We start from the raw sequence: 22,578 nt of genomic DNA, 5'->3' as shown, positions 1-22,578 counted from the left end.
CTGCGTTAAATTTCATCTGCCACGTGTCCGCCCATTCTACCAACCTGCCTATGTCATCCTGAAGTCTATCACTGTGCTTCTCACTGTTCACTATATTTCCAAGTTTTGTGGTCATCTGCAAGGTTTGAAATTGTGCCCTGTACACACACATCCAAGTCATTAATATGTATCAAGCAAAGCACTGGTCCAATACTGACCCTTGGGGAACATCACTGTGTACCTTCCTCCAGTCCAAAATAAAACCCTTCTCACTCCTGTCACTTACCTCATTTCTTATCCATGCTGCCACTGTCCTTTTTATTCCATGGGCTTCAACTTTGCTTGTAAACCTAATATGTGGCACTTTGTCGAACGCCTTTTGGAAATCCATGTACACCACTTCAACTGCATAGTTGTCTCTGGTATGTGGGTGTGAATTTTACTCTGCATCAGTCAGTGTCTGTATTGTGAACGTGGATTCTTCTCTCCACCCGTCGGTCTCTGGTATGCAAATATTGGTTTTACTCTATTAGTCAGTTTCTGATACAGGAGTGTGGGGTTTCCTTTCTACCTGTCAATTTCTGCTGAGAAGGGTTTACTCTGAATCTCGAAGTGCATGGTGCATGAGTGTGGGTTTCAATCTTCATCTGTTTGTCTCTGATATGTGAATGTTTTTCCCCCACTATCTTCAGTTTGTGGTGTGTTAGTTAGGGTTTTACTCTGTATTATGCATCTCTGGTATGAGAGTGTGAGTTTCACTCTGAACCTGTCAGTTTCTGGTATATGTGTTGGGTTTTATTTGCACCTTCCAATCTCTGGGATGTGAGCATGTGTTTTACTCCCTGTTTCTGGTATACGAATGTAGGTTATGCACTGTATCTGTCAGTTTCTGGTATTTGAGTGGTGTTTCATTCTGCACCTCTCCGTTTCTGTTATGTGAATCTTACACTGTATTAGCAGTTTCTGGGATGTGATTGTGCTTTTTTTCACTGTGTACCTGTCAGGTTGTGATACCTTAGTCTGAGTTTTGTGCTGTACCTGTACATTTCTGTTATATGAATGAGTAACGGTTTTAATCAGTACCTGCCAGTGTCTTGTCAGGGAATGTGGATTTTATCTGTACCTGTCAATCTCTGTTACATAAATATGGGTTTTCTGCTCAACCTGTCTGTTTCTACTATGCGAGTGTGGGTTTTAATCAGTACCTGCCAGTTTCCGGACCAGGAGTTGGGATTTTAACCTGCATCTGTCAATTTCTTGTATGTGAATCGTGGTGTTTTCTGGGTTTTTTTTGTCAGTAATTTGTGGAGATTTACTTCGAGCTGGTGTGCTTGGCCAGCTCCCCAGGCAGTACCAGACTCATGAACATCGAGATGTGTGGACACAATCTGCACACTAACTGTTAGAGGTTGCTGCCATCTCCTGGCTGAAAGTGAGTGCTGCAACAAGTGACAATCATTCAGCAGAACCCATTTTAAATTCCAGAGATTGCTCAGAACCATGTTTGTGTTCAGCTTAAACTATTGCAAAGTATTTTATTGGTCCGGCTGAAAACTCCAAACAAGCATTAAAAGCAGGTGGAGGCGCTCACCCAATTCTAGTGTGAACAGAAGGGTTAATCACCGAGTGTGGGATAGACATTACTGGGCAATCCATTTCAACCAAACGTGCCTTTGCAGAGCCGTCTACTGTGCTGGGGTTAATCATTGAGTGTGGGACAGACACTGTGTCATGTATTTCACCATCTTGCAATGGCTATAAGTATGTAACTGTAACTCACGCATACTGTATCTGTACCCTTGTAATGCACACCCTGACCAGAGGGAATTAGCTCCTCACCTGGGCTTCCAGGTACAAAAGGGGAGGTCCGACCCAGGATCAACAATCTTAAGTCCTGGGAATAAAGTGAAGGTCATAGAGTGACCGTGTCTGATATATCCATGCCTCGTGCGAGTTTGTAACAAGGTGCAGAGACACTACACACTGCCTCTGTCACTCAGGTACTGTGTGCTAATGTGGGATTCACTGGTCAGTGTAGGATAGATACTGTATCTGTCACTGTCTGGTACAGTGTGTCAGTGTGTGATTGACTGGGAGTATAGTAAAGACACTGTATCTGTCACTGTCTGGTACAGTGTGTCAGTTTGGGATTGTCTGGGAGTAGAGTAAAGACACTGTATCTGTCACTGTCTGGTACAGTGTGTCAGTGTGGGATTGACTGGGAGTATAGTAAAGACACTATCTGTCACTCTCTGGTACAGTGTGTCAGTGTGGGATTGACTGGGAGTATAGTAAAGACACTATCTGTCACTCTCTGGTACAGTGTGTCAGTGTGGGATTGACTGGGAGTATAGTAAAGACACTATCGGTCACTGTCTGGTACAGTGTGTCAGTGTGGGATTGACTGAGGAGTATAGTAAAGACACTATCTGTCACTGTCTGGTACAGTGTGTCAGTGTGGGATTGACAGGCACATGTAAAAACAGAAAGCGATGCTTTCCCGCTTGATGCGTGTGATGGTGGTAGAGTGGTGAGCACAGCTGCCTTCCAAGCTAGTTGATCTGGGTTCAATTCACGGCCGTACGATCCAGTCAAATTTTAATCCACTTTCTGTTTGGGATATATAAGTGAACGTTTTAATCAATACCTGTGAATTTCTGGTTTGTGAGTGTGGATTTTAATCTTTACACACATTCTCTGATTATTGTGGGGGGTTTCTATGTACTGTATTGGAACCGGGTTTGTGGCTATGGACTTTATTCTGCATCAGCCCACCTCTGGTATGTGATGATGACTTTTACTCTGTATCTGTCAGTGTTTGATATGACGGTGTGTTTTATTCCGTACCAGTCCTGCTCCTATTTCTTCTGTTCTTATGTTTATTATGATAGTCGAGTATAAAAGCAAAATACTGTGGATGCTGGAATCGGAAATAATCAGAAAATGCTGGAAATCTCAGCGGGTCAGGCAGCATCTGTGCAGAGAGAGAGAGAGTTAACGTTTCAGTTCGATGACAAACGCTCATCCACCTGAATCATTAACTCTGTTCCTCTCTCCACTGATGCTGCCTGACCCGCTGAGATTTCTAGCATTTTCTTTATGATATATCAGTATTCATTTTCCTTTCTACCTGTCAATTATTGAAACAGAATAGAGGGGAGTACTCTGTATCTATCATTTTCAGCTTTGCGATTGTGGGTTTTAGTCTGTTTCTCTCAGTCTTTGGTACGTGAGCGTCGCTCTGTATCTATCGGTCCCTGGTATGTGCGTGTGGACTTTACTCTGTATCTGGCAGTGTCTGTTATGGGAGTCTGGATTTTATTCTGTACTTGTCATCTTCTAATTTATTAGTCTGGGTCTTATCCTATAACTGCCAGTTTCTACCTAATTCAGAGATGGTTTTCCTTTGAATCTGTCAGTGTCTTGTATGGGAGTATGTATCTATCGGTGTGTCTGTCAGTGCCTGGTATGGAAGAGAGGTTATTACCCTGTACATGGCAATTACTGGTAAGTGAGGTTGGCCTTTACTCTGTATCTGTCAGTTTTTGGTATGCGAGTGTGGGTTTTATTCTGTATCTGTTGATTTCAAGTAAGTGAGTTATTAATTTACAATGTATGTGTCATTCGCTGGTTTTATTCTACCAGGCAGTTATTGTATGCAAGAGTCATTTTTATTTTGAATCTGTCAATGTCTGGTATGGGTGCATGTATCTGTCTCTGTGCCTGTCAGTCACTGGTATGGGAGCACGTATATATGTCTGTACCTGTCAGAAGCTGTTATGTAGTATGTATCCACCTCTGTGCCTGTCAGTGTCGGGTATGGGAGTATGTATCTATCTCTGTGCCTGTCAGTCTCTGGTATGGGAGTATGTATCTATCTGTGCGCTGTCAGTCGCTGGTGTGGAAGTATGTATCTATCTCTGTACCCGTCAGTCGCTGGTGTGGGAGTATGTATCTATCTGTGTGCGTGTCAGCCTCAGGTATGAGAGTATGTTTCTATCTGTGCCCTGTCAGTGTCGGGTATGGGAGTAAGTATCTATCTGTGTGCCCGTCAGTCTCTGCTATGGGAGTATGGAAATATAGAAAATAGGTGGAGTAGGCCATTCGGACCTTCAAGCCTGCACCGCCATTCAATAAGATCATGGCTGATCATTGCTTCAGTACCCCTTTCCTGCTTTCTCTCTATACCCCTTGATCCCCTTAAACGTAAGGGCCATATCTAACTCCCTCTTGAATATATCCAATGAACTGGCATCAACAACTCTCTGCGGCAGGGAATTCCACAGGTCAACAACTCTCTGAGTGAAGAAGTTTCTCCTCATCTCACTCCTAAATGGCTTACCCCTTATCCTAAGACTATGTCCCCTGGTTCTGGACTTCCCCAACATCGAGAATATTTTTCCCACACTTAACCTGTCCAGCCCCGTCAAAATCGTATATGTTTCTATGAGATCACCTCTCATCCTTCTAAACGCCAGTGAATAAAGGCCCAGTTGATCCAGTCTCTCCTCATATGACAGCCCAGCCATCCCTGGAATCAGTCTGGTGAACCTTCGCTGCATTCCCTCAATAGCAAGAACGTCCTTCCTCAGACTAGGAGACCAAAACCGAACACAATATTCCAGGTGAGGCCTCACTAAGGCCCTGTACAATTGCAGTAAGACCTCCCTGCTCCTATATTCAAATCCCCTAGCTATGAAGGCCAACATACCATTTACCTTCTTTACCGCCTGCTGTACCTGTGTGCCCACTTTCAGTGACTGATGAACCATGACACCCAGGTCTCGTTGCACCTCCCCTTTTTCTAGTCTGCCGCCATTCAGATAATATTCTGCCTTCATTTTTTTGCCCCCAAAATAGGTAACCTCACATTTATCCACATTATACTGCATCTGCTATGTAGTTGCCCACTCATCTAATCTGTCCAAGTCACCCTGTAGCCTCTTAGCGTCCTCCTCACAGCTCACACCACCACCCAGTTTAGTCTCATCCGCAAACTTGGAAATATTACACTCTATTCCTTCATCCAAATTGTTAATGTATATTGTAAAGAGCTGAGGTCCCAGCACTGAGCCCTGCGGCACTCCACTAGTCACTGCCTGCCATTCTGAAAAGGACCCTTTTATCCCGACTCTCTGCTTCCTGTCTGCCAACCAGTTCTCTATCCACGTCAGTACGTTACCCCAGATACCATGTGCTTTGATTTTGTATACCAATCTCTTGTGCGGGACCTTATCAAAAGCCTTTTGAAAGTCCAAATACACCACATCCACTGGTTCTCCCTTGTCCACTCTACTAGTTACATCCACAAAAAATTCCACATGCAAAAATTTGTTCACTGAGGGTTGTGAATCACTGGAGTTGGGATTTAACCTGCATCTGTCAGTTTCTTGTATGTGAATCGTGGTGTTTTCTGTTTTTTTGTCAGTAATTTGTGGAGATTTACTTCGAGCTGGTGTGCTTGGCCAGCTCCCCGGGCAGTGCCAGACTAATGCCCGTCTAGATGTGTGGACACAACCTGCATACTCCTAACTGTTAGAGGTTGCTGCCATCTCCTGGCTGAAAGTGAGTGCGCAACAAGTGACAATCATTTAGCAGAACCCATTTTAAATTCCAGAGATCGCTCAGAACCATGTTTATGTTCAGCTTAAATGATCGCAAAGTATTTTATTGGTCCGGCTGAAAACTCCAAACAATCATTAAAAGCAGGTGGAGGCGCTCACCCAATTCTAGTGTGACGAGTGGGTTAATCACTGAAATGGATTGCCCAGTAATGTCTATCCAACACTCAACCAAACGTGTCTTTGCAGAGCGGTCTACTGTGCTGGGGTTAATCATCGAATGTGGGACAGGCACTGCCTCTGTCACTCAGGTTCTGTGTGCTAATGTGGGATTCACTGGTCAGTGTAGGATAGATACTGTATCTGTCACTGTCTGGTACAGTGTGTCAGTGTGGGATTGACTGGGAGTATAGTAAAGACACTATCTGTCACTGTCTGTTACAGTGTATCAGTGTGGGATTGACTGGGAGTATAGTAAAGACACTATCTGTCACTGTCTGGTACAGTGTGTCAGTGTGGGATTGACAGGCACATGTAAAAACAGAAAGCGATGCTTTCCCGCTTGATGCGTGTGATGGTGGTAGAGTGGTGAGCACAGCTGCCTTCCAAGCTAGTTGATCTGGGTTCAATTAACGGCCGTAGGATCCAGTCAAATTTTAATCCACATTCTGTGGAGTGAGTGAGTGAGTGAGTGAGTGAGAACGTTTCAGTTCGATGATAAAGGCTCATCCACCTGAAACATAAACTCTGTTCCTCGGATTTCCAGCAATATCTTTATGATATACCAGTATTCATTTTCCTTTCTAACTGTCAATTATTGATACGGAATTGAGGGGACTACTTTGTATCTACCATTTTCAGCTTTGTGATTGTGGGTTTTAGTCTGTTTCTCTCAGTCTCTGGTACGTGAGCGAGAGTATCACTCTGTATCTATCTGTCTCCGGTATGTGCGTGTGGGCTTTACTCATATCGAGCACTGTCTGTTATGGGAGTCTGGATTTTATTCTGGACTTATCAGCTGCTGATTTATTATTGTGGGTCTTATGCTATAAACTGCCACTTTTGACCTAATTCCGAGATGGTTTTCCTTTGAATCTGTCAGTCCCTGGTATGGGAGTATGTATCTATCGGTGTGCCGGTCAGTGTCTGGTATGGGAGTATGTATCTATCGGTGTGCCGGTCAGTGTCTGGTATGGAAGAGAAGTTATTACCCTGTGCATGTCAATTACTGGTAAGTGAGGTTGGTAGTTATTCTGTATCTGTCAGTATCTGTTATGATATTGTGGGATTTACTCTACCTGTCAGTTTTTGGTAGGAGTGTGGGTTTTATTCTGCATCTATTGATTTCAAGTAAGGAAGTTAGTAATTTACACTGTCATTCGCTGGTTTTATTCTACCAGGCAGTTTCTGGTATGCGAGAGTTGTTTTTATTTTGAATCTGTCAGTGTCTAGTATGGGAGCATGTATCGATCTCTGTGCCGACAATCTCTGGTGTGGGATTATGTATCCAACTCTGCGCCCGTCAGTGCCTGGTATGGAAGTATTAGTCTAACTCTGTCCCTGTCAGTCTCTGGTATGGGAGTATGTATCTATCTGTGCCAGTTTGTCTGGTAAGAATGTTTCCAACTGTGTGCCTGTCAGTCTCTGGTATGGGAGTATGTATCTATCTGTGGTGTCACTTTCTGGCATGGGAGTATGTATCTATCTACATGTGCCTGTCAATATGTACATAAAAACATAGAAAATAGGTGAAGGAGTAGGCCATTTGGCACTAAGGGCCTGCACTGCCATTCAATAAGATCATGGCTGATCATTCCCTCAGTACCCCTTTCCTGCTTTCTCTCCATACCACTTGATCCCTTTAGCTGTAAGGGCCATATCTAAATCCCTCTTGAATACATTCAATGAACTGGCATCAACAACTCTCTGCGGTAGGGAATTCCACAGGTTAACAACTCTGAGTGAAGAAGTTTCTCCTCATCTCAGTCCTAAATGGCCTAGACCTTATCCTAAGACTGTGTCCCCTGGTTCTTGACTTCCCCAACATCGAGAACATTCTTCCTGCGTCTAACCTGTTCAGTCCCATCAGAATCTTATACGTTTCTATGAGATCCCCTCTCATCCTTCTAAACTGCGTGAATAAAGGACCAGTTAATGCAGTCCCTCCTCATAGGTCAGTCCAGCCATCCCTGGAATCAGTCTGGTGAACCTTCGCTGCACTCCCTCAATAGCAAGATTGTCCTTCCTCAGATTAGGAGACCAAAACTGAACACAATATTCCAGGTGAGGCCTCACCAAGGCCCTGTACAACTGCAGTAAGACCTCCCTGCTCCTATACGCAAATCCCCTAGCTATGAAGGCCAACATACCATTTGCCTTCTTCACCGACTTCTGTAACTGCATGCCAACTTTCAATGACTGATGAACCATGACACCCAGGTCTCGTTGCAGCTCCCCTTTTCCTAATCTGCCGCCATTCAGATAATATTCTGCCTTCGTGCTTTTGCCCCCAGAATGGATAACCTCACATTTATCCACATTATACTGCATCTGCCATGCATTTGCCCACTCACCTAATCTGTCCAAGTCACAGCTCACACCACCACCCAGTTTAGTGTCATCTGCAAACTTGGAGATATTACACTCAATTCCTTCATCTAATTCGTTAATGTATATTGTAAAGAGCTGGGGTCCCAGCACTGAGCCCTGCGGCACTCCATTAGTCACTGCCTGCCATTCTGAAAAGGACCCGTTTATCCCGACTCTCTGCTTCCTATCTACCAACCAGTTCTCTATCCACGTCAATACATTACCCTCAATACCATGTGCTTTGATTTTGCACACCAATCTCTTGTGCGGCACCTTGTCAAAAGCCTTTTGAAAGTCCAAATACACCACATCCACTGGTTTTCCCTTGTCCACTCTACTCGTTACATCCTCAAAAAAGTCTTGAAGATTCATCAAGCGTGATTTCCCTTTCATAAATCCATGCTGACTTGGCCCGATCCTGTCACTGCTTTCCAAATACGCTGCTATTTCATCCTTAATCATTGATTCCAACATTTTCCCCACCACCGACGTCAGGATAACCAGTCTATAATTCCCTGTTTTCTCTTTCCCTCCTTTTTTAAAAAGTGGTGTTACATTAGCTACCCTCCAGTCTATAGGAACTGATCCAGAGTCAGTAGAATGTTAGAAAATGATCACCATGCATCCACTATTTCTAGGGCCACTTCCTTAAGTACTCTGGGATGCAGACGATCAGGCCCCGGGGATTTATTGCCCTTCAATCCCATCAATTTCCCCAACACAATTTCCCGCCTAATAAGGATATCCTTCAGTTCCTCCTTCTCGCTAGCCCCACTATCCCCAAGTACATTCGGAAGGTTATTTGTGTCTTCCTTCGTGAAGACAGAACCGAAGTATTTGTTCAATTGATCTGCCATTTCTTTGTTCCTCATTATAAATTCACCTGAATCCGACTGCAAGTAACTTTCTCTGTGCCTGTCAGTTGCTGGTATGGGAGTATGTAGCAATCTGTGTGCCTGACAGTGTCGGGTATGGGAGTTTGTATCTAACTCTGTGCCCGTCAGTTTCAGGTATGGGAGTATGCGTCTATCACTGTATCTGTCAGTCTCTGATATGGGACTGCGTAACTATCTCTGCGCTGTCAGTGTCTGGTATGGGAGTATGTATCTGTCTCTGTGCCTACAATCTCTGGTATGGGAGTACGTATCTGTCTCTGTGCCTACAATCTCTGGTATGGGAGTACGTATCTGTCTCTGTGCCTACACGATCTGGTACGGGAGTACGTATCTGTCTCTGTGCCTACACGATCTGGTATGGGAGTACGTATCTGTCTCTGTGCCTGTTAGTGGCAAATGTGGGAGTATGTATCTATCTCTATGCTTGTCAGTGTCTGGTATGGGAGTATGTATCTATCGGTGTGCTGTCAGTCTCTGGTTTGGGAGTATCGCCCCAGAAGAGGCGAGGGCCCAGAGGCAGCACGGGCCAGCCCACACTGCGATATGTGTGCGCACGATGTCCTTGCAGCAGAGGCGGTTTCCAGTCGCCTTGGTTAATCCTTGCCACTAGACCAAGACCCAGCTCTGTCAAGTCCACCACACGATAAAAAAATCCACGCACAGGCATCTTCCACCCTTCAAGATTTAGTTCAGGACCTGGAATATTAGGTCCTTCATTCAAACACCTGTGAACTTTATGGTGTGGAAGCAAGTCATCCTCGACTTGAGGAACTGCCTATGATGATGATGGGAGTATGTATCTATCTCTGTGCCTGGCAGTCTCTGATATGGGACTATAGAAACATAGAAAATAGGTGCAGGAGTAGGCCTTTCGGCCGGTCGAGCCTACACCACCATTCAATAAGATCATGGCTGATCCTTCACCTCAGTACCCCTTTCCTGCTTTCTCTCCATACCCCTTGATTCATTTAGCCGTAAGGGCTATATCTAACTCTCTCTTGAATATATCCAATGAACTGGCATCAACAACTCTCTGCGGTAGGGAATTCCACAGGTCAACAACTCTCTCAGTGAAGAAGTTTCTCCTCATCTCAGTCCTAAATGGCCTACCCCTTATCCTAAGACTATGTCCTCTGGTTCTGGACATCCCCAGTCTCTGGTCTGGGAGTATGTATCTATCTATGCCTGTCAGTGTCTGGTATGGGAGTATGTATCTATCTTTGTGCCTGTCAGTGTCTGGTATGGGAGTATGCATCTATCTCTGTGCCTGTCAGTCTCTGGTACGGGACATCCCCAACATCGGAAACATTCCTTCTGCATCTAACCTGTCCAGTCCAGTCCCGTCAGAATTTTATGTTTCCATGAGATCCCCTCTCATCCTTCGAAACTCCAGTGAATACGGGCCCAGTCGATCCAGTCTCTCATAAGAACATAAGAATTAGGAACAGGAGTAGGCCATCTAGCCCCTGAAGCCTGCTCCGTCATTCAACAAGGTCATGGCTCCTCATATCAGTCCAGCCATCCTGGGAATCAGTCTGGTCAACCTTCGCTGCACTCCCTCAATAGCAAGAACGTCCTTCTTCAGATTAGACCACCAAAACTGCACACAATATTCCAGGTGAGGCCTCACCAAGGCTCTGTACAACTGCAGTAAGACCTCCCTGTTCCCATACTCAAAACCCCTAGCTACGAAGGCCAACATACCATTTGCCTTCTTCACCACCTGCTGTACCTGCATGCCAACTTTCAATGGCTGATGTACCATGACACCCAGCTCTCGTTGTACCTCTCCTTTTCCTAATCTGCCACCATTCAGATAATATTCTGCCTTCGTGTTTTTGCCCCCAAAGTGGATTACGTCACATTTATCCACATTGTACTGCATCCGTCATGCATTTGCCCACTCACCTAACCTGTCCAAGTCACCCTGCAGCCTCTTAGCGTCCTCCTCACAGCTCACACCGCCACCCAGTTTAGTGTCATCTGCAAACTTGGAAATATTACACTCAATTCCTTCATCTCAATCATTAATGTTAATAGCTGGGGTGCCAGCACCGAGCCCTCCGGCACCCCACTAGTCACTGCCTGTCATCTGAAAAGGACCCGTTTATCCCGACTCTCTGCTTCCTGTCTGCCAACCAGTTCTCTATCCATGTCAGTACATTACCCCAATACCATGTGCTTTAATTTTGCACACCAATCTCTTGTGTGGGACCTTGTCAAAAGCCTTTTGAAAGTCCAAATACACCACATCCACTGGTTCTCCCATGTCCACTCTACTAGTTACATCCTCAAAAAATTACAGACGATTTGTCAAGCATGATTTCCCTTTCATAAATCCATGCTGACTTGGACCGATTCTGTCACTGCTTTCCAAATGTGCTGCTATTTCATCTTTGTCTATGTATCTATCTGTGTGCTGTCAATGTCCGGTATGGGTGTATGTATCTATCTCTATGCCTGTCAATCTCTGGTATGGGAGTATGTATCTTTCACTGTGCCTGTCAGTGTCTGGTGTGGGAGTATTTATCTATCTCTATGCGGTCAGTCTCTGGTACGGGAGTACGTATCTATCTCTGTGCCTGCTATTCTCTGGTATGGGAATATGTATTTATCTGTGTGCCTGTCATTTTCTGGTATGGGAGTATGTATCTATCTCTGTGCCAGTCAGTGTCTGGAATGAGCATATGTATCTATCTCTGTGCCTGCCATTCTCTGGTATGGGAGTATGTATCTATCTCTGCGCCTACAATCTCTGATATGGGATTATGTATCTATCTGTGTGCAAGTCAGTCTCTGGTCTGGGAGCATGCATCGATCTCTGCGCCTGTCAGTATGTATCTCTCTCTGTCCCTGCCAGTGCCTGGTATGGGATTAAGTATCTATCTGTGTGCCCATCAGTCTCCGGTATGGGTGTATGTATCTATCTCTGTCAGTGTCTGGTATGGTGGTATGTATCTATCTCTGTGCATGTCAGTCTCTGGTCTGGGGGAATGTATCTATGTGTCTTTCATTCTCTGATCTGGGCGTATGTATCTTTCTGTTTGCCAGTCAGTGTCGCGTATGGCAGTATGTATCTATCTCTATGCCTGTCAATCTCTGGTATGGGAGTACGTATCTATCTTTGTGTCTTCCATTCACTGGTATGGGAGTATGCATCTATCACTGTGCCTGTCAGTTTCTGGTACGCGAGTATGTATCTATCTGTGTGCAAGACAGTCTCTGGTATGGGAGTATCGCCCCAGAAGAGGCGAGGGCCCAGGGGCAGCATGGGCCAGCCCACACTGCAATATGTGTGCGCAATATGTCTTTGAACCAGAGCTGGTCTCCAGTCATCTTGCCACTGGACCAAGACCTAGCTCTGTCATGTCCGTGTGGCGGCTGGTGTGCAACAGTCACCAAACATTAAAAATATCCACGCACAGCAATCTTTCACCTTTTAAGATTTAGTTCGGGACTTGGAATATTATGTCCTTCATTGAAACACCTTTGAACTTTTTGGTGTGGAAGCAAGTCATCCTCGACTCGAGGGACTACCTATGACGATGATGGTAGTATGTATCTATCTCCATGCCTGTCAGTCTCTATTATGGGAGTATGTATCTATCTGTGTGCCTGTCAGTCTCTAGTATGGGAGTATGTATCTATCTCTGAGCCTGTCATTCTCTGGTATGGGAGTATGTGTCTATCATTGCGCCTCTCACTCTCTGGTATGGGAGTAAGTATCTATTTCAAAAGGCTTTTGACAAGGTCCCGCACAAAAGATTGGTGTACAAAATCAAAGCGCATGGTATTGGGGGTAATGTACTGACGTGGATAGAGAACTGGTTGGCAGACAGGAAGCAGAGCGTCGGGATAAACGGGTCCTTTTCAGAATGGCAGGCAGTTACTAGTGGGGTGCCGCAGGGCTCAGTGCTGGGACCCCAGCTCTTTACAATATACATGAACGATTTGGATGAAGGAATTGAGTGTAATATCTCCAAGTTTGCGGATGACACTAAACTGGGTGGCGGTGTGAGCTGTGAGGAGGACGCTAAGAGGTTGAAGGGTGACTTGGACAGATTAGGTGAGTGGGCAAATACATGGCAGATGCAGTATAATGTGGATAAATGTGAGGTTATCCATTTTGGGGGCAAAAACATGAAGGCAGAATATTTGAATGGTGGCAGACTACAAAAAGGGGAGCTGCAACGAGACCTGGGTGTCATGGTTCATCAGTCACTGAAAGTGGGCACGCAGGTACAGCAGGCGGTAAAGAAGGCAAATGGTATGTTGGCCTTCATAGCTAGGGGATTTGAATATAGGAGCAGGGAGGTCTTACTGCAATTGTACAGGGCCTTAGTGAGGCCTCACCTGGAATATTGTGCACGGTTTTGGTCTCCTAGTCTGAGAAAGGATGTTCTTGCTATTGAGGGAGTGCAGCGAAGGTTCACCAGACTGATTCCATGGATGGCTGGGCTGTCATATGAGGAGAGACTGGATCAACTGGGCCTTTATTCACTGGCGTTTAGAAGGATGAGAGGGGATCTCATATAGAAACACATAAGGTTCGGTACGGGAAGAATGTTCTCGATGTTGGGGAAGTCCAGAACCAGGGGCCACATTCTTACGGTAAGGGGTAGGCCATTTAGGACTGAGATGAGGAGAAACTTCTTCACTCAGAGTTGTTGACCTGTGGAATTCCCTGCCGCAGAGAGTTGTTTATGCCAGTTCATTAGATATATTCAAGAGGGAGTTAGATATGGCTCTTAGGGTTAAGGGGATCCAGGGGTATGGAGAGAAAGCAGGAAAGGGGTAATGAAGGAATGATCAGCCATGATCTTATTGAATGGCGGTGCAGGCTCGAAGGGCCGAATGGCCTACTCCTCCACCTATTTTCTATGTTTCTATCTCTGTGCCTGTCATTCTCTGGTCTGGGAGTATGTATCTATCTCTGTGCCAGTGTCGGGTGTGCGAGTATGTATCCATCTGTGTACTGTCAGTCTCCGTATTATGGGACTATGTATCTGTGCCAGTCAGTGTCTGGTATGAGAATATGTATCTATCTCTGTGCAAGTCAGTGTCTGGTGTGGGACTATATATCTATCTGTGCCTGGTATGCAGGCATGTATCTATCACTGTGCCTGTCAGTCTCTGGTATGGGAGTATGTATCTATCTGTGTGCCTGTCAGTCTCTTGTATGGGAGTATGTATCTATCTGTGTGCCTGTCAATCTCGGGTATGGGAGTTTGTATCTATCTCTGTGCCCGTTATTCTCTGGTATAGGAGTATGTGTATATCTCTGTGCTGTCAGTCGCTGATGTGGGAGAATGTAACTATCTGTGTGTCCGGTGGTGTCCAGTATGGGACTATGTATCTATCCATGTGCCGATCAGTTTCTGGTAGGGAGTATGTATCTATCTCTGTGCCGGTAGGTCTCTGGTATGCAAGTCTTTATCAATCAGTGCTGTCGAGTCTGCTATGGGAGTAATAGTCTATTCTCTGTGCCAGTCAGAGTCGTGAATGGGAGTATGTATCAGTCACTGTGCTGTCAATCTCTGGTATGGTAGTATATATCTATCTGTGTGCTGGTCATGGTATGGGAGTATGTATCTATCTCTTTGCCTGTCAGTCTCTGGTATGGGAATAGGTATCTATTTCTGTGCCCATCAGTGTCTACTACGGGAGTGTATATCTATCTCTGTGCAAGTCTGTCTCTGGTATGGGAGTGTGTATCTGTCTACATAAGAAATAGGAGAAAGAGTAGGCCATACGGCCCCTCGAGCCTGCTCCGCCATTTAATACGATCCTGCCTGATCCGTTCATGGACTCAGCTTCACTTCCCTCCCCGCGTCCCATAATCACTTATCGGTTAAGAAATTGTCTTAAATTTACTGAGATGAGGAGAAACTTCTTCACTCAGAGAGTTGTTAACCTGTGGAATTCCCTGCCACAGAGAGTTGTTGATGCCAGTTCATTGGATATGATCAAGAGGGAGTGGCTAAAGGGATCAAGGGGTATGGAGAGAAAGCAGGAAAGGGGTACTGAGGGAATGATCAGCCATCTGAATGGTGGTGCAGACTCGAATGGCCAAATGACCTACTCCTGCACCTATTTTCTGTTTCTATGCCCCCAAGTTCCAGTCTCCCCTATCAGTGGAAACATCCTCTCTGCATCCACCTTGTCAAGCCCCCTCATAATCTTATACATTTTGAAAAGATCACCTCTCATTCTTCTCAATTCCAAGGAGTAGAGGCCAACGTTCCCTCATCAGTCAACCCCCTCATCTCCAGAATCAACCTAGTGAACCTTCACTGAACTGCCTCCAAAACTAGTATATCCTTTCTTAAATATGGAAACCAAAACTGTATGCAGTATTCCAGGTGTGGCTTCACCAATATAACTGCAGCAAGACTTCCCTGCTTTTATACTCCATCCCCTTTGCAATAAAGGCCAACATTCCATTGGCCTTCCTGATCACTTGCTGTACCTGCATAATAACCTTTTGATTTCATGCACCAGGACCCCCAGTACTGCAGCACTTTACAATTTTTCTCCATTTAAATAAGAACTTGTTCTTCAATTTTTTTCTGCCAAAGTGCATAACCTCACACTTTCCAACATTATACTCCATCTGCCAAATTTTTGCCCACTCACTTAGCCTGTCTATGTCCTTTTGCAGGTTTTTTGTGTACTTATCACACACATCTTTTCCTCCCAACTTTGTATCGTCAGCAAACTTGACTATGTTCTACTCGGTCTCTTCTTCCAAGTCGTTAATATAGAGTGTAAATAGTGGGGCCCCAGCACTGATCCCTGTGGCACCCCACTAGTTACTGGTTGCCAACCCGAGAATGAACCATTTATCCCGACTCTCTAGTTAGCCAATCCTCTATCCATGCTAATATATTATCCTCAACCCCGTGAACTTTTATCTTGTGCGGTAATCTTTTATGCGGCACCTTGTCAAATGCCTTCTGGAAGTCCAAATACACCACATCCACTGGTTCCCCTTTACCACCCTGTTCGTTACATCCTCAAAGAATGCCAGAAAATTTGTCAAACATGAATTCCCCTTCATAAATCCATGCTGACTCTGTCTGACTGAATATATGCGTTTTCAAATATCCTGCGATTGCTTCTTTAATAATGGACTCCAACATTTTCCCAACCACAGATGTTGGGCTAACTGGTCTATAGCTTCCTGCTTTTTGTCTGCCTCCTTTTTTTAAATAGGGACGTTAAATTTGCAGTTTTCCAATCTGTTGGGACCTCCCCAGAATCCAGGGAATTTTGGTAAATTACAACCAATGCGTTCCACTATCCCTGTCGCTACTTCTCTTAAGACTCAGTACCTGTCAGTTTCTGATGTAAGAGTGTGGGTTTTATTCTGCATCTCTCAGTTTCAGGTAGATAAGTGTGGTGCTCAATATGTACCTGTCAGTATCTGGTTTGTGAGTGTGGATTAAAGCTGTAACTGTCAGTAATTGGTATGTGAGTGTTGGTTATATTCTGTACCCGCCAGTCTCTAGCACTAGAGCAAGTGTCGGCTCCCTCTTCACCCCACACCCCATCCCAGGACACACCCTCAGCCCCCGGCTCCCTCTCCCCCCGGGACACTCACCCTCAGCCCCCTCTCCCCCCGGGACACTCACCCTCAGCCCCCGGCTCCCTCTCCCCCCGGGACACTCACCCTCAGCCCCCGGCTCCCTCTCCCCCCGGGACACTCACCCTCAGCCCCCGGCTCCCTCTCCCCCCCGGGACACTCACCCTCAGCCCCCGGCTCTCTCTCCCCCAGGGACACTCACCCTCAGCCCCCGGGACACACACCCTCAGCCCCCGGCTCCCTCTCCCCCCGGGACACTCACCCTCAGCCCCCGGGACACTCACCCTCAGCCCCCGGCTCTCTCTCCCCCAGGGACACTCACCCTCAGCCCCCGGGACACACACCCTCAGCCCCCGGCTCCCTCTCCCCCCGGCACACTCACCCTCAGCCCCCGGCTCCCCCTCCCCCCGGGACACTCACCCTCAGCCCCCGGCTCTCTCTCCCCCCGGCTCTCTCTCCCCCCGGGACACTCACCCTCAGCCCCCGGCTCCCTCTCCCCCCCGGGACACTCACCCTCAGCCCCCGGCTCCCTCTCCCCCCCGGGACACTCACCCTCAGCCCCCGGCTCCCTCTCCCCCCCGGGACACTCACCCTCAGCCCCCGGCTCCCTCTCCCCCCCGGGACACTCACCCTCAGCCCCCGGCTCCCTCACCCCCGGGACACTCACCCTCAGCCCCCGGCTCTCTCTCCCCCCGGGACACTCACCCTCAGCCCCCGGCTCTCTCTCCCCCGGGACACTCACCCTCAGCCCCCGGCTCCCTCTCCCCCCGGGACACTCACCCTCAGCCCCCGGCTCTCTCTCCCCCCGGGACACTCACCCTCAGCCTCCGGCTCCCCCTCCCCGCGGGACACTCACCCTCAGCCCCCGGCTCTCTCTCCCCCGGGACACTCACCCTCAGCCCCCGGCTCCCTCTCCCCCCGGGACACTCACCCTCAGCCCCCGGCTCTCTCTCCCCCGGGACACTCACCCTCAGCCCCCGGCTCCCTCAGCCCCCGGGACATTCACCCTCAGCCCCCGGCTCCCTCTCCCCCCGGGACACTCACCCTCAGCCCCCGGCTCTCTCTCCCCGGGACATTCACCCTCAGCCTCCGACCGCGCTGCCTTCGCTTGCTATCCGCCATTTTGATTTTTCCTTCACCAACCGTCAAGATCCGGGACATGCTCGTTCAGCGAGTCAATCGTGATCCATCGCTGCTATTGGGTGCAAGTAGCTGATGGATAGCTCGCCGCACCAATCGCGGCCCGGCACAGCTGGCCAGGCGCCCCGCCCACTCCCACAGTCAGAGGCGGGGCCGATCCTAGCCACGTGGCTCCCGATTTGAATCCGCGCCGCATTTTACCCGTCTGACCGCAAGTGACGTCCGTAACCCAGCAACGCAAGCTGTGTGACGTCGGTAACCTGGCAACCCGTCTGTGTGACGTCACGTAAGCTGGCACCAGGGGCGTGGATGGCCGCGAGCCCACAGGATGGCGGTTGGTGCGTTTACCTGTGTGTGTGATATATGTCTGTGTACGGGCTGTGTGTGTGTTTGGGGGATGTCTCTACCTGTGTGTGTGATATATGTCTGTTATATATGTGTGTCTGTGTACACGTGTGTCTATATTTGTGTCTCTGTTGATATAAATATTGGTGATGGGCCCTTCTCCCTGTTGGTAATTGCAGCAATTACTTTTTATATAAAGATTAATGATACACCCCACTATTGTTGGTAATTCAGTAATTGCCGTTTATGTAAAGTTTGGTAATGGGCCCACCTACCTGTTGGTAATTTTGGTAGTTACTTTTTATATAAGAACATAAGCAGGAGTAGGCCATACAGCCCCTCGAGCCTGCTCCGCCATTCAATAAGATCACGGCTGATCTGATCATGGACTCAGCTCCACTTCCCTGCCCGCTCCCCAAAACCCTTTATTCCCTTATCGCTCAAAAATCTGTCCATCTCCGCCTTAAACATATTCAGTGTCCCAGCTTCCACAGCTCTCTGGGGCAGCGAATTCCACAGATTTACAACCCTCAGAGAGAAGAAATTCATCATCTCAGTTTTAAATGGGCGGCCCCTTATTGTGTGATTATGTCCTCTGGTTTTATTTTCCCCTATGAGTGGAAATATCGTCTCTGCATCCACCTTGTCGAGCCCCCTCATTATCTTACATGTTTCAATAAGATCACCTCTCATTCTTCTGAACTCCAATGAGTATAGGCCCAAACTACTCAACCTATCTTCATAAGTCAACCCCTTGATCTCCGGAATCAACCGAGAGAACTCTGAACAGCCTCCAATGGAAGTATACCCTTCCTTAATTGCGGAGACCAAAACTGTTGTGTATGTATAAAGTATGTACTGTAAGATTAGACCACTGAATGTATCTTCACACTGTATACATTATACCTGTACCACCAGAGGGTGCTACTGGTGGAGACCTAAGGCTCACCTGCACACTGCAGGTAACCAAGTATAAAAGGGAGCGCACCTCACTGTATCCTTACTCAGGAGCTACAATAAATGAACAAAGGTCACTGTCGAGGAAATATTTAGCTTAAATTAACTCAGGCGGAGACTTTCAGAACTGCACTTCGAGAGAATTTATTTTAAAAAGCAAGATATATCTCGGAGAGCCTGCTTGGACTGTACCAAGGCAAAACTCTGTCGTACAAGCAAATTGCACTTATCTTTATACAGAAATTGAATACAGAAATAGAAAAAGAATCTTATTCATTTGTCCCGCGAGTACAAAGGTCGTCTCGGGAGGTACACACTCTATCTGTCCTTGCATAGTTTCTCTCTGTTCACAGTCTGATAAGCAAAGGCAAAAGGAGACTCCCTTTTAATACCAGATGGTCACCTAATTGCATCTCTAAGTTTCAAGGCTAAAAAGCGTGGCTATTTTTCTAGTCTTATTATTTCTTTAAGCATAGCAAAAAACAGAATTTAACCCTTCCCTCTAAATTAAGCCAGGTGTTCATAGATTCTTTCTTCCACAGTCACAACAGTTCAAGTACAATACCTTACCTTGTGTTACCTTACTAGAGTGCTTACACACATAACATCTCGTGAGGAGATTATGAATTTCCATGCACAAAATGGCTAACCTTAGCAACTTTCAACAATTCGCTGAGGGGGAAGATTGGGATGCCTTTGTGGAAAGGCTCGAACACGTTTTCATTGCAAATGACCTGGCAGGAGACGACCCGATCTCGCTGACTGATAAGCGCAGAGCTATCCTGCTCAGCAGTTGTGGGCCCACAGTCCATGGCCTCGTCAGGGACCTACTAGCCCCAGTGAAGACGACAATCAAAATGTATGCAGAGCTTGTAACAATAATACAGGAACAGCTCAAACCTAAAGAGAGCATCCTCACAGCCATACATTTGTTCTACACCCACTGGTGGCCCGAAGGCCAAGAAATTGCAAAATATGCTGCAGACCTGAGACGAATGGCTGCACCATGTGATTTGGGCGGCCCTCTCACCGAAGCACTGAGGGACATCTTTGTTAATGGAATCAGCCATGAGTGCCTCCTCTCTGTGGACACTACGGTCACACTGCAGAAGGCAATTAAAGTGAGCCAGGTGTTTCTGGTATGTGAGAGTGGGGTTTATTCTGTACCTGTCAGTTTCTCATATCTGAGTGTGGATTTTATTCTGAACCTGTCAGTTTCTGATATGTGAGTGTTGGTTTAATCTGTACCTGTCAGTTTCTGGCTTATGAGTGGTAGTTTAACTTGTAACTGTCAGCTTTTATGTATGATACATGAATATGGGCTTTATACTGTATGTGTCTCTCATATGCGAGTCTGTGTATATTTCTGTAACTGTCAGATTTAGGTATGTGTGTGGGGGTTTAATCTGTGCCTCTCAGTTTCTGGTGTGTTAGTCTGGGTTTAATCAGCACCTATTAGCTCCTGCAATTTGGGTGTATGTTTTAGACTGTACCTGTCAGTTCCTGCTATATGAGCGGGGATTTACTCTGTATCTGCCCGTCTCTGGTATGTGAACGTGAATATCTGTTTTATGTTCTACCTGAATTTGTCTGATATGTGAGTAAAGGTTTTACCTTTCTGATAGGTGTGTGTGGGTTTCACTCTGCATCTGCCAGTTTATGAGATGGCAATATGTCTTTAGCTCAGAAACTGTCAGATTCTGCAATGCAAGTATCAGTTTTACTTTTTACCTCTGTTTTCTGACATGTGACTCTGGGATTTACACTCTACCTGTCACTCTCTGGGCGTGTGAAGTTTACTCTGTGCGTGTCACTTTCATCTATGTGGGTGTGGGTTGTAGATTGTATCTGTCAGTCTATGGTACGGGAGTGTGGGTTTTATTCTGCACCTGTCATTTTCTGGTATATTCGAGATGGCTTAATACTGAATCTCTCCTTTCCTGATATGTGATTATTGCTTTTGCTCTGTACCCGTCAGCTTCTGATATGAGAGTATGGTTTTTACTTTCTAACTTATATATTAAGGTATGTGATTGTGTGTTTTATTCTCTACCTGCCAGTTTCTGGCAAGTGAGTGCGGGTGTTTAATCTACATGTCAGTTTGATCTGTTTCAATGGTGAAACAGCGTCTGATTCTACTGCTCCTTGTAAGATTCACAATGTAACTCTTGTACTCTGGATTACTGTGGGACTGACTGCTTCTGCTGCCTGTGATAATAGGATTGAGGCCAGTTCTGTGTCTCTGCGCTCTGAGTGATAATGTACTTACTGTGTGTGAGAAGGAGCTGCCTGCACTGGTTGACAGTCCGTGTATGCCAGCAGTGTGGATTGACACTGTGTCAGTGTCTATCTGTTCCTGTGTTTGTGAGTAAGTGAGTGAAAATGGATCTGTCTCTCAGTGCGATATGTTTGGACTTTGAAACAACATCTTATTGTACTGCTCCAAGTGATTGTGGGATTCATAATGTAACTCTGGAAATTCGGATCACTGTGGGACTGACAGCTTCTGCTGCCTATGACAATAGGATTGAGACCAGTTTTGTGTCTCTGCGCTCTGTAAGTGAAAATATACTTACTGTGAGTGAGAAGGTGCTGACAGCACTGTTCCTTGTGTTCTGGGTGGAGGAAAGATCACATTTATTCAGGCTCAGTGAAGTACTTCTCTGAGAATAATAATACGAGAACAATATTAGTTATGATATGAACAGGTGAGTGGGAGACTATAAAAAGTAAAGTTATAATTAACATGTTTGTTTATAATAAAGTAAAGTATCTGGAGAGGGGAAACCACGATACAAACAGCACTGGTCCATGAATAGGACCACCCGATTGAAACAGTTCAGGTTTATATCTCCCACTCCCATGGGACTACTTGTAAAATTCTGAATCTCTTCCTGGAATATAACTATAGTACCTGGGCTGTACAACAATTGTTTTCAGACTTTTGAAACCAAGTTGAGGGCCTGTGTAGTTAACAGAATGTCACAGAGCCTGGATCCTGATGTATCTGAGGGAGCGACAGGCTCTCGATCACCAGCAACACGGTTCTGGACAACTCAATGCACCAAAACAAAATAACCGATGCTTGAAATGTCTTCTCCCACACTCCTCACCTGGTGTCTGCAATAGATAAACTTTGTGAAACTCCTCACATCCTCACCGTCAGGCTGTTTTCCACTGTTCACTGTCCAAGAACAACAGACACGGTGAGATTGGGACTGAATCAGGAACATTCACTACTAATTTGGGGAAAGAAAGCAGCAATAATTTGAAAGAGCGAGGTGATTTACTTTCACTGTTACCCCACACTGTATACACAACTATTTTAGTAAAACAATAAATCAAGTGCCCCCTTATTAAAGGGGCATTAAAACAGACAAATTTAACTTTGGCATTAAATGGATCAAAATAAAATTTGGTTCCCAGGGGTGATGATGCACTCCAGTCCCTCTGGCGCCCACCACTCATGGAAGGCCACGAGCGTACCGGTGAACACCGCGTGCTCCATCTCCAGGGACACCCTGGC

The 22,578-nt window shown here is 46.3% G+C and overlaps 1 long non-coding RNA gene across 2 annotated transcripts in view; it reads right to left on the bottom strand.

Moving 5' to 3' along the window:
* Nucleotides 1–22,179, bottom strand: part of LOC139248294 (uncharacterized) — a 214,279-nt gene extending 192,100 nt beyond the window's left edge. For both annotated transcript variants that reach the window (XR_011591048.1, XR_011591046.1), the window contains exons 1-2: nt 22,166–22,179; nt 21,629–21,715 (exon numbers count right to left, since the gene is read on the bottom strand). This is a non-coding gene — a long non-coding RNA (uncharacterized lncRNA). The remainder of the gene's footprint in view (nt 1–21,628; nt 21,716–22,165) is intronic.
* Nucleotides 22,180–22,578: the final 399 nt, after the last annotated feature.

The sequence above is a fragment of the Pristiophorus japonicus genome, unplaced genomic scaffold (genome assembly GCF_044704955.1).
Source record: "Pristiophorus japonicus isolate sPriJap1 unplaced genomic scaffold, sPriJap1.hap1 HAP1_SCAFFOLD_29, whole genome shotgun sequence".
Lineage (NCBI taxonomy): Eukaryota > Metazoa > Chordata > Chondrichthyes > Pristiophoridae > Pristiophorus > Pristiophorus japonicus.
Note: the sequence above shows the minus strand (reverse complement) of the source record. Positions and strands in the feature narration are given on the sequence as shown.